The following is a 12,473-nucleotide window of genomic DNA, read 5'->3' as shown; positions in this document are numbered from 1 at the left end:
AGCTGCCATGCACACACCAGCCCAGGCCTATGGTGCTGGGGCCACAGGCGAGCTGATCCCGGGAAGGGATGGGATGGGACGGGAAGGGATAGTAAGCTGGGGGCTGACAGTCACCATGGCCAGCAGCCGCAGGGCGGGGCTCCAGCGCTCACTCTCCACTTCCCCTTCTGCTGCTGGTGCGGGCCCCATTGGCGCATGCACGCACCCTCGCGGCAGTGGGCGGGGCTGCGGGACGCTCAGGGCAGAAGAGGCACTTCCTGTGCCCCCCACCCCACCAGGCCTTCTAGAACATTCCAGGCCAACGGAGGCGCCAGGCAGCCTGAGTGCGTGCGTCTTTCGGGTAGGCCTCTTGCCGTCCGTGTGGCTGAAGGCAGGTGGCACACAGAGAGTGGGTCCGAGGAGGGGGTCCGTGTGGGGGCGAGCGGCAGCTGGCTGAGGCTCTGGCTTGAGGCGGCAGCCACCGGCCACGGGGGGAAGGTTCCAGAAAGGAGGGGCGAGGGAGGCTGGCACCTGAGGGCCCGTGGTCAGGGCCTGAGGCGGCCGCTGTGGGCTTCTGCTGAGGACCCGATTCGCGGGTGACCAAGCCGTCCCTGCAGAGCCCCGTCCTCGGCGTGCCAGGCCCCTTTCCCTGCGGGAGTGCCCGCGCCTGGATCCCGTGCTGGCTTGGCCTGCCTGAGCCCTGGTCCCTGGGGTGGCAGCGCCCCTGCCCCCACACAGCCTGGGCCTCCTGGGCGCCATGCCCTTGGCGCCGTCCCGGGCCTGCACTGCTCACGGCCAGGCCCCGTGGTCAGTGGGTCGTGGGTCTGCTGAGCCCCTGCCTGCACCTGTTGCGGGCTGTGGGAACCACTGGCTGGGGCTTCCTCCTGGGTGAGCAAGAACGCCCACATTGTCGTGCTGCCCTCCTCCCTGGGCCTGCGCCTTGACTCTGACCCTTGCCAGCCAGCTTGACCTGCCTCCTCCCTCCTGGTCCCAAAGTCTCAGTGGGGAGTGGGCGGGTGAGGCGCCTGCTCTGTGCTCCTCACTTCCAAGGGACCAGAGGACACGCTGCTTGGGCCAGCCCAGGCAGGAAACGTTCTTGAGACTCATGGAGCCCTGGGCTGCAGGCGCCTCTCCTGACCCCTCTTCCTGCCTGGCCCCGGCTTGGGGCGTGCTTTCTCAGGATGCTGTGCCCTCCTCTCCGCTGCCCGGGCTACAAGGCGGCCCTCTTCTCATTTGGCGCCTGGGCCTCTGCAGGGCACCCAGTTCTGCTGGCCAAGCTGAAGGCCACCTTCCCTGCCGCCATGCCGAGCAGGCCTGGCCAGCCCCCCTGTGTCCTCCTGCTTGGCAGCCTGCAGGTTCCCGGGTTCTGGTCTCCTAGGTGGGACTTGGTCTACCTTCAGGCTGTTGTTTCTCACACGCTGCCGGGTGCCCACGGTTCTGTTCCCTCTGATTCCTCTGTGGAGCCGCTGAGCTTTCTGTTGGTTCTGCTGGCTCCTGGAAGATGTCGCCCGGGCTCCCAACCCGCTCACTGTCCCCCTCGCACGATCCAGTCACAGGTGTGCTGTGCCCCGCCGATCTCCTCTGTGCATCTCCTTCTCGGTTCCATTCCGTTCCTCCTGTTTGTCTAGTTCTCCGTAAGAGTTGTCTGAAGATTTCCCCCAAATCTGTCCTGTGTGTCCTGAGGTTGTCTTTGGCTCCGTTCATTAAGATGGAGAGAAAGATGGGGAGGCCAGAGGCAGGGGAGAGAGAAGAGAGAGAATGAGTGTGATTGTAACTTGGGGGCACTTAGTGCACTCCTCTGATACGCGGGACACGTGTGCCTGGGTGTGGCTGCGAGCAGCTCTCGGGAATTGCAGCTACTCCCCACGTGGACGGCGGCAGCGGGCCAAGTCTGCGGGCCGTGGTCACTGCCTTTCAGGATGCTGGTCAGCAGGTCGGGAAGTAGAGTGAGATTGGAATGCAGGCAGTTGGATACGGGACGTGGAGATGTCAACTGGTGTCTTGACGCAGTGGAATTGGTCACCTTCTGTTTTTCGTTTCAGAACGTTCATGTGATTCCTTTGATAAGTCCTGTTGAAAGCTTTTCCTTTGTGAAACCATAATTGTTCTGTCCTCTGTATGCTGTTCTCACAGCAGTCATGGAAAGGTTCCAGGAGACAGCTGGAACAGAATTCAGGCGTGAGACACACTGGCGGTGAGCAAGGCAGCAGGTGTGCGTCAGAGCAGGTGGGCACCTCTCCCGCCACGCGGAAGGGACATGACAGAGCACAGTGGAGAGGGCTCATGAGACAGCCGGGGCCACGAGCTGAGCTGAGCTGGGCTGAATCCCCGTGGGATGGAGCAGGTAGGTGCCCCAGGGGAGAGCTGAGCCCAGAGATGTGTAAGGATAAGGACGGCAGGGCCGGGAGGAGCCAGGACGCAGGCTTGAGCCAGGACGGACAAGTCAAGGCAAGAAATCCGGAGAGGTGGCCGGCTGCTGGCGTGCACACGGGGCAAACGCGTGCCCAAGGGCAAGATTCGGTTACGGGTGGGGTTTCTATAGCACGAGGCAGCTGAGGGCCGGGCGGGGAGGGCATTGCTGTGCAGCCTCTCGGGATAGATGTTGGAGGAAGTTGAGCTGGGTGAGGGGCAAGGCGTGGTGGGAGGCGGCTGAGGCGTCAGGAAGCAGGAGAGTGTGTGAGTGGGACAGAGGGCTGAGGTGAGCTTCCCGTCACGTGGCTGATGTGTGAAGATGGAGCAGAAGCGCATCTCAGTAGTGACCCCCCGCCAGCTGCCTGGTGAAGGGGGAACCTGAGGAGCAGTTGCCATAGAGGCCGCTCCCCTGGGGTGTGAGGAGTCCTGATGCTCCCTGGAGCTGGGGTCTGCAAGAGTGTCAGGTTGCAGGTGGAGCACAGGTCCCGCGGGTGGGAGGATGTGGGGCAGTGAACTCAGTGCACAGGAAAAGGGCAAGGAAGAAGGCGTGATGCACCCAGGGGCTTGACCGATCAGCGAGGCCCTAGCCTTGCAGTAGTCTGGGGCCGGCGAGCCGTGGTGAGCGTCAGTGTTTCTCCCCTTGCCGCGTGGGTGTTATTCTGATCCGTGTGCTATTGACCGGTCCGTGACCCTTTCCCAGAGCTGGAAGGAGGAGGGGGGGCCTTGGCAGCCCTTGAGGAGCTGTGTGTAGAGACCCAGCAGGAAGAGCCCTGGAAGCTTTGTTTCAAGAATGTGCTGAAGAGAAGTTGACGTGCTGTGTGTACGAATTTGCGGAGGAGAGCTGGAGGGAGCGTGTGGCAGGTGTGGGACCAGCGACGGGCCTGAGGCTGGCAGCAGCACAGGAGTAAAGCAGCCTTCCTGGCAGCGGAGGCGTGCTGGGGGCAGTGTCTCACTCCAGTTGGAGTGGCTCGGGGGCACTGCTGCCACGGCCGTGGCCAGCTCAGGTAGGACTGTGATTGGGACTGCAAACAGTGCATTGCGCTAGGAACAGAAGCAGAAAGGACAAGGAGTGAAGTCAGAGATCCCTGGAGGCCAGCTCCGAAGATGAGGATGGGAAGGCAGACTGAGGGACTGGACTGCCTGTGCCTCTGGTGGGATTACTGGGAGGAGTCGGTGGGAGTCAGGAATGGTCTGAGGTGCGAAGGCTGCCGCTCTGGTGTGGTGGGGTGCTGCGCCCACCTGACGAGGTCGGTGGTGTGGGAGCAGACCTCGGCTAAGTCCTCTTTGTCTTGCTGGCGGCCTTGGCAGTGACTGAGAGTGGCTGCGCTTGGCAGCTGGGCAGCGACGGCAACAGCTATAGCCAGCTTGCCTTTTGTGGCAGGGGTCCCTCGGGCTGTGAGAAGACCCGTCTTGACCACAGTGGGCATCGGGGTGGACGGTGTTAGAGGCATGCTGACAGTCTGTGTGAGTGTGTATGATCTGTCCATTGGCTAAGATCAACGGTAACAGTTTGTTGGGAGGTTGTGTGTTGAGGCGGGGACCCAGCCTCAGGGACCCTCTAGGGATGTGGGGAAGAGGAGGCATTGTCACGGGAGCCCTCGGTGATTGCCAACCCAGCAGTAAAGGGGGCATTTGGAGGCACTGCCATCGATGTACCAAGCAGGGGCTTGGGCACATGAGTGTGCGTGAGGTGGTGACATGCAGTCATGGGAAGGGGGAAGTCAGGGCAGGAAGTCTTGGGCTGAGAGAGGCAGCAGTGGACAGTGCCTGTGGGCTGGAGGGGGGACATGAGGTACTTGGGCGCAAGATGGTGATGTAGACTGACAAGGCAGTAGCTGGGAAGCTCTTGCAGTCCGTGGGAGGGTCGTGTTGTGAGGACCGAGGGAAGGCGGCTTTCTGGGGCTCAGGTACGGGAGGATGCCATTCCCGGGATCCTTAGGCCCCGGGCCAGCCGTGCCGAACTCTGTCGAATTCCCTGGAGAAATAGGCCCCAGGGTGGGAGAGTCCCCTGCCTTTTGGACCAGAAACCGAGTTTTTGTGCCCGAGAGCCATGAGTGTAGATTAGGAGGGGGTTTCTGTGGGTTGAGCAGGTGTAGGGCCTTGGGAAAGCGCCTGCGTCAGAGTTTGGGAAGGGGATGGTGAGGGGGAGGTCTCCTGTGAGGGACGATCTGGTTTGCCTTTGGAACTTTGTATGGGGTTTTAGCATGAAGAGGGAAGTTTGGAATCTGGCCCAGGAAACAGAGGAGATGTGCTTTGCGGGTGGAGACAAAGGGAGTATAATGCGTGCTGGGGGCCATGGGAGTGGAGCAAGTGGGGGCGCAGGAGGTCTCAGGACGGTGACAGAAGTGGAAGCTATCACTTTCTCTGACTTAGCCCATAACCTTTCTCAGCTGGAAAGCTCCCAACACTAGTGGTATGTTGGAGACAGGTCCTTTGGGAGGGACTGCAGCATAGATAAGCACCAACATATTGAAGAAGTGTGCTGGGCGCAAGAATACTAGGGACTAGATCTGCCTGGAGGGCCTGCTCAAAGACGCGAGGCTGGCCTCTAAACTTTGGGGTCGCATGGACCCAGTGAGCTACTGTTATCGGGTGCAGCCAGTGATAGCCAGCACCCCTTGACAGTGGGCAAGTGAAATGTGGCTGTGTCCCCTACCCTCTGTCCTGAAGGTGGGTCCTAACAACAATGGAATGATAATTGCATGCTCAACAGCCCCCTTCCTAAATTAGCCAGGATATTGGATGCAGACAAGTCCAGCTAGTCTCGGCATTGTTAGCTACAAGCCCAGTTCCTGTTCCTGCACATCCCAAGGAGCACTAATCAACTCCTTAGCCCACAACACTTAGGTGAGACCTGTCAACTGAGAGGGGATGGTATTGCATTGTTGTGTAACCACACCCCTCACAAGCCCCTTTAAAAGGCCCATGAGGCAGGGGCTCTCTCTCTTTCTGGCCAGGTGCTTCCATTATTCTGGCACCTCGACTCTTGGCTGACCCAGCACAGGTACTGCCCTGAGCATGGTCCCTCTGTGCTGCTTAGAAGGGGCAATGGTTATAATAACGTTGTTTCTGGTTTGTGTGCCGTCAGGAGTTCCAGGAGAGACATGGCCTAGCAGTAGTAGAATGTGGGCAGAGGAGCCAGGGAAAGGTGAATGTCTGCGGCTTTGTAAGTGTGCCCAGGACTTTGTGAGTGTGTCCGGGTTATTCGTTGCACGTCTCTAAGGATAACTTATATTGTTGGGGAAGCTGGGACATAGGTTTTCAGCTTCGTGGATGGACTTAAGGATGTGATTCATTGGATTATGACTGGTTGGATTGCTGTATGGACTTGTGATTTGTTATTGTATTATCACCAAGCTTAGTTAATAAAGTCTCCTTAGTAAACCTTAAGTTTGATCTCGCTCGCACCTGCAACACTACTGAGCAAGGCGAGAATGAGGTTCAGACCGGATCGACAATGAGTGGCTGGGGAAATGGTGCAGAGGAATTGTGAAGGCATCCTTTAGGTTCTGGATGGGAACGGAGGAGCAGCAGGGAAGATCTGAGAGCAGAGCGCAGGGGTTAGGCACAGCTGTGCGTGGGGGACGGACAGAGGCATCCGTGTCAGAGGGCCTGTGCTTGGACCGCAAGCCCTGGGCACACAGCTGTGTGCAGAGTGCGGGAGAAGCGGTTTGTGTGGGGGAAAGAAACTGCACTTGGCGTGACGGAAGTGTGATGTTGCAGAGACAGCTCTTAGTACGGTCAGCTGTGCTCACATCTCACAATTGTGCAATTCAACAACAACAAAAAAATATATTTCCAAGTTGAAAAGATATTTTGATAATTCTTCCCCTCCACCTGCAGTATTCTCACGATGATTTTGAAAGCCCTCATTTACTAAGAAGGCCATGTGAGTAAACTGGCTTTCTTTGGGCCACTGTTCTGTGGCCCCGCAGTCCCCTCTTCCTGACCTTCCATGCCTTGTATCCATGGGCGTTCCTGACACCGCAGCCGTGTAGTGTGTAAGCTGGTGCATGGTTACTGCTCCTGAGATCTCCCCTTTGTCCTGGGGGGGACACGGGGAGCCTGCAGCCCTGGCACCAAGCTGCTGCTAACTTCTCACCTGCAGGTTCAGCTCCTGCAGGAAACCATGATCCTGCTTGCCCTACTGCTCGTCGTGGGGCTCCCTCTGGTGGAGAGCAATGGCACTGCCGTTAGTGAGCAACGTTGTAAGTGTAGGGGCTGGGACTTCACTGGAGTTGAACTGGACATTAGGAAAGGTGTGGTGGGGTTGGATCATCGGAGCCTACTGAGTGTGGACAGTGGTGTGTGAGGGCGATGGGGGTGGCCTCACTAGCAGAAGAGGGTCCAGTGGGTGGCTTGCTTTTCCCAAGAACCTGACGGGGTGGGGTTGGGGGTGTGGGCGTGGTACCTTCCCATCAGGTCAGGCCACAGTGGCCGTGTCCAGTGCCGTCCCAGAGGACACTGGCCCATGGCAGCTTCCTGCCCTCCTGGGACAGGTGGCCTCACCTGCAGAATACAGTTCTCGCACCCATGGCTGCCATGTGGCACTTCCTCAATCCTGTCTCTGAGGGCAGAATACTTCAGTGCTGCCTGGCTTTGCTCATGGACCTGGTGATGGACAAAGGCTGTGCCAGGGCTGGGCCTGCAGTGGCTGTTCTGGGAGGAGGTGGAATTGGTTGGTAGTGGTGGGTCAAAGTCATGAAGGTGAGATCTCTAACGCCTCTTTCCTCCTCTCTCAGGGACCTTTAATGTGACCTGTTCTGAATGTTGGAGTCTCAATACATTCCAATGTCATAGAGTAAAACCTGCCCCTATGAAGTTAGGCGCTGCCTGACTCTGTCTATGCGTGAGTACCTTTAATCGTGTCAACGTTGAGGCTAGGTCCTGAGCAGTTTTCAAGGCAGGGCCAGTCTGCTGTCTGTGTCCCTCACCATGATCTCTGTTGGCCCTGGCATCTTCCTGTCCTGAGAGCAAATTCCCAGGGACTAGGGTCTGCTTCATGATGGGCGATGTGTACTCTCCTGCACTGACGGGGATTGTGGCAGGTGGGAGGAGCTGTGTAAAGAACTGCCTCATGTCCAGGGCAAGGAGACTGGCTGGGCCACAGAGCCGCGGTCCTTGTCTGACTTGGTCATGTGGTAGACTCCAGTGGCACTTCTTGCCATATGGTCATGTGAGGAGTGCTTGTCACCAAGCGGGTGCAGGGGGGTATAGATGTTTTGGTCAGTGCCAAATATTTTTTTCCTCTGTTTTCAGCTCTTACTGTAAAATCATGTCGTGCACAATGGCCAGCCGTCTTAAGCCTGTGTTAACTTTTTCAGAGTGTGATGAACATAAACAGGTGGACCATATTTGGACAGAGTGAGCCAAAAAATGAAAAGTTTAGGTAGAGATTTTTAAAACTTTTTTCTTTGCCGTCTGCCCACAAATAGCAAGAAAGTGAGCGGCTACACTGAGTTCTCGGGCAGTGCAGCCTTGACATGTGTGACCAAAAACAGGATCCCCTTTTCCAGACAGCTTTATGGGGACTCCTTAGCAATGCAACATGGCACCACATCCCAGGTCTTGATGGCAATGCACTGAGGACAGCACATGGATGGACAAGAAAATTTTATACCTGTAGAGGAAGTTGACTTCCAGACTCATGGTCTAGACTCTACTTGTCTACCTAGACCCCCCATCCCCCCTCAGACATTTCCTGAAGGGTGCCGACACGTATCTTCTGTAGCTTCCTCTTCTTAGCTAGGGATGTAGACCCTGCTTACCCTGGGCTCAGAGATCTCTGTCTCATGCAGTAGAGCCATCTCACGAGCTGGAGAATTCTCGGCCACCGCCAATGTCTGTGTCCCCCAAATAGATCTACTGCCTCTGAGTAGTTGCTGGATTCTGAAACTGACAAGTTTATCCATTAGTATGAGCAAGATTGGGACAAAACAAATAGCAGTGCGGTACAAGGAAATATATCAGGCCTGGCACAGGTGCCTAGCAGCTAAAGTCCTTGCCTTGAATGCACCAGGATCCCATAAAGGCACTGGTTCTAATCTCGGAGACAACACTTTTCATCCAGCTCCCTGCTTGTGTCTTGGGAATGTAGTCAAAGATGGCCCAAAGCCTTGGGACCCCGAACCAAGGTGGGACACCCAGAAAAGGCTTCTGACTCCTGGCTTCAGATCGGCATAGCACCGGCCGTTGTGCTCACTTGGGGAATGAATCATTGGACGAAAGACCTTCGTCTCTGTATCTCCTCCTCTCTGTATATCTGACTTTCCAATAAAAATAAAATCAATCTCTTTTAACAAGAAAATATACCCCATTACTTCCCAAGTTTTGGGAGTTGCTGGATTGTGCCCGTGCAGATTGTAAACCCATCCCGCCCGAGCATAACGGTGTTCCGTATCCCTGTCCGTGAAGATGGAGGCGTTAGGGTGGAGGTTCCTCCTTGCTCTGTGAGAAAGCGGGCCTGCCGGCTAGCCGTAAATGCTTCAGCCCAGGCAGCCACATACTTGAGTGCTTGCTGTAAAAGCTGGCCTGAGCTATAAGCCAAGTTACCTAGAGAAATGAGGAGGTTTTTAAAATTTGCTTCATGCGCCATGTCATGACACTGTAATACTAAAGAAGAGGTGAGTGAGGATGCTTCCTGCCAAAAGCAGTTTTCAGAAAGAATCAGGAGAAGACGTGGATAATCCATGCCTGCCTTACAGATCAGCAGCCATGGTACTAAGAAAGAATGGGCTCTGCACATCCTCCTTTGAGCTCTTGGATTGGTTCACAGGAGCAGGCAGGTTCTTCCTGCACGTGCACCTAGGAAGGTTAAGCGGTAGAGTTTTAATTCTTGGCAGATGTCCAACGTGGGATGCCCTGTAATGTGCCTACAGTGTATGTGTTCAGCAGCACCTGTATGCTTCCTTCCACTTAGGCTGTGGCTGCTCTGAAGGACAGCCCTCCTACCAAGTCTTTAACAGAACCAAGTCTCCTGGGGAGCTGGCTGCTCATGGACGTTGGGATCTGGCACTGGGAGGATTTTATTACTGTATTCCACCAGAGCCTTGGGGCCCAGCCACATTAATAACACACTTCATGTGGCTTTGGTCAGAGGTGAGGAAGGGTTGCCCTGTTGTGGACTAGGCTTGAGGGAAGCCACAGGCACTATTCATTCTGAGAAGGGCAGTCGGCAATAGTTTAAGCCATGTATCTGAGCTCTCTTGACAATGCTTAGCTAGAGTTTTCTTGAGGCTATGGTTAGCCTTTTCAATTTTATCCAGTGACTGAAGTCTCCATGAGGTGAGGAGACGGTAAGAAATTCCTAGAGCTGTGGCTACCTGTTGAGTTATTTAGACACAAACGAGGGGCCTTGAAAGCCCACAGCGTGGCATTATCTCTTTTAGCAGGGCCTTGGGTGCTGCTTGTGCTTCTTCTACTTTAGTTGGGAATGCTTCCGTCCAACCTGTGAAAGTAGCAATAAACCCAGAAGACACTTGGAGGCATGGCAGCAAAATGAACCTGCTGGTCATCATCTGGACAAGTCCCACTCCTCTACACAGGAGTCAGCAAAGGTGCTGGCTGAGCATGACCAACAGGGCTGTTTTGTAGACAAAGGGGGCAAGAATGAGCTTCCTTTAGGACAGTATGTGATCCCTACCTGCAAATGCTCGCGAGACTACCTGTATTGAAGCTCCTCTTCCCAGGTAGGTGGAGCCATGCATTTCCTTAAGCGTTTCCCACTGAGAGGCCATTGCAATGTGACCTTATGACCTGAAGCCCACCATCCACTGGCACCTTTTGCGTCACCTCACCCTTGTGCACATTCAGCCTCTGACCGTGCACTGAGTGGCTCGGTTGTCTGTATAGACTGAGGAGTCACACTTCCTGTGCTGTGCCAGGGTATTTCCTTTCCTGCTATGACCCCACTCCTTCTGGTGTCCTTACAGCGAATGCCTGCTGCTTCCTCAGGCCCCAGCACCTCCTGCAGTGGGTTTGCCGTCTCCCTCCCATGCTGCCTGGGTTCTTAGCAGTCAGTAGGCCTCTTTCCACCTTGCTGCATGTGCATGGAACACAAAAAAAGCACATTTACAATCTGTATAGATATGAACTCACTGACCTCCTAACTGCAGGCTCTGTTTAAAGCAGCCAGTTCTGCCTTGTGAGCTGAAGTATCGCTCGGCAGTGCCTGAGTGTCCGGCACCTGGCTAAGGCCCACGAAGGTGTAGCCTGCCTGTCTGACTGCCTCTTTCACGTAACTGCTGCCATCCATAAACCATGCCACATCTAGATTCCCTAGAGGTCATCGTGCTGGTCAGCTCTGTAGGGTACATGTGGTATGTAGTTGCTACACAGGAAGGGGTAAACTCCTCAGTGCTGCCAGAAGGTTTAGGGAGGGGCTGCAGCATAGATAAGCACCAACATATTGAAGAAGTGTGCTGGGCCCAAGAATACTAGGGACTAGATCTGCCTGGAGGGCCTGCTCAAAGACGCGAGGCTGGCCCCTAAACTTTGGGGTCACACGGACTTGGGTAAGTTAAGTTAAGCTTAAGTTACTAGGCACACATGAAGAGTCATCTCAGGTGAGTCTAGCAATAGGGCTTGATATTTTGTGAGATGTTCCCTGTTAACCATTGATGCTCCTTAATTTCTAAAACTCCTTGTATTTGCTGTGGTGTTTGAACCTCAAGTGGCTGACCTAAAGTCAGCCTTGTCGCTTCCTCTGCCAAGAGCGTGGTGGCAATAACTGCCCTTTAGCATGCAGCCCACTCTGCGGTCACTGAACCTGGACTACAGAAAATAGGCCACTTGTCTTCTCAGTCGGTGTCCCTTGAGTCCCTGTTTGCAAGCTTATCAACACACCATAACAATTGACTGAGACTTAGCGGAAATGAACTTTACAGAAATGTCAAGGTATACACATCTCCTTAAAGGAATTAAATATTCAGGCATAGCAAAAACTGATGAGATTTGAATATCTTCTATGTAACAGCCTAAGACAAAGTAAATCTTTGAGAGCAAGGTTTACCCATCAACCCCAGTCCAGCATGGAACACAAAGGTCCTGCACGGGAAGCTAGTACACAGTGACTCTTGTGAATTTAACACATCAGCACTCTTATGTGTGACGTCAGTGATCACCTGAGGCTCTTGATACGTGATCCTAGGCTGTGGAAGGCTCTTTAGAATCTGCTACAACCCCATCAGTCATTAGACAAGGTCACACACAAAGCAGGAATTCTCTGCTCCCTTCCAAGAAGAGCCCAGCCCTCTTGGAGGGCCACTTCTTTTCCCTGGGGCCTGGATGGCAGAGGGACACTCGTGGCAGCAGTGTCCTATCTTTCCACCCCACCTCTGCCGGTCCAGAGCGCCATCTGGGTTGATTCTGAAGCCAGAAATACTAGTCAGGATTTCCATTCTGTGAGTCTGCTGCAGACTCTTCCCCGTGTTGGAGCATGCTTCTGTTTAACCTCTGACATCTGAATTACCACAGGACACTGAAATGCTCACTTACTTGTGTACACTCATTTTACCACCTAGCGCATGAGGCTTTGGGATCCAGTGGCCAGTTTCGAAACTGTACTGAGTGTGTCTGTGGGCAAGCACACGGAGCTATTAGAGCTGGGCAGTTTCTGTAGGATCTCAGAAGACAGAAGTAATGCCCCTTTTATGCACAGATAAGTCACCACACCTGGGTAGACACCACCAATGCCAAAACACATCTGGTACCATAAAACTACATGCAGAAGTGTTGGGGGCTCCTTCACAGCACTGCAGACAAGCATGGATGTGAAGACCATCACTGGATACAGACATCTAGGAGCTCACACCCTGCCCCAGGAAGCTGAGCTCCTGGGTAATGAACCAACTGATGGAGCTTTGGATGAGTCCCATGGCTCCTGCACCCTGGAAATCCTCACGCTGTGCTGTGCCTGAGGCTTGTGACCCCAGAAAGTCTTGTCACCACTATGCTGTTAGTGATCCACAGGGAACATCTGACAAAGACCCCGAATGCTGAGAAGGTTAACTCAAATGCTCAGGGAGCCCCTGTGCCCTGCCTGAGGCTTGTGACCCCAGGAGGTCTCGTCACTCGATCACTGC

General features: G+C 54.8%; 1 long non-coding RNA gene across 1 annotated transcript; it reads left to right on the top strand.

Annotated features, from left to right (window-relative positions):
- Nucleotides 1-268: 268 nt before the first annotated feature.
- On the top strand, nt 269-7,185 carry LOC121160182. Its single transcript, XR_005884513.1, has 3 exons — nt 269-340; nt 6,500-6,599; nt 7,134-7,185. It is a non-coding gene; the product is annotated as an uncharacterized LOC121160182 (long non-coding RNA).
- The last annotated feature ends 5,288 nt before the right edge of the window (nt 7,186-12,473 follow it).

This window comes from Ochotona curzoniae, unplaced genomic scaffold (assembly GCF_017591425.1).
Source record: "Ochotona curzoniae isolate NIBS_2020 unplaced genomic scaffold, NIBS_Ocur_1.0 contig_4389, whole genome shotgun sequence".
Lineage (NCBI taxonomy): Eukaryota > Metazoa > Chordata > Mammalia > Lagomorpha > Ochotonidae > Ochotona > Ochotona curzoniae.
The sequence above is the reverse complement of the archived record's forward strand: the minus strand, read 5'-3'. Positions and strand labels throughout refer to the sequence as shown.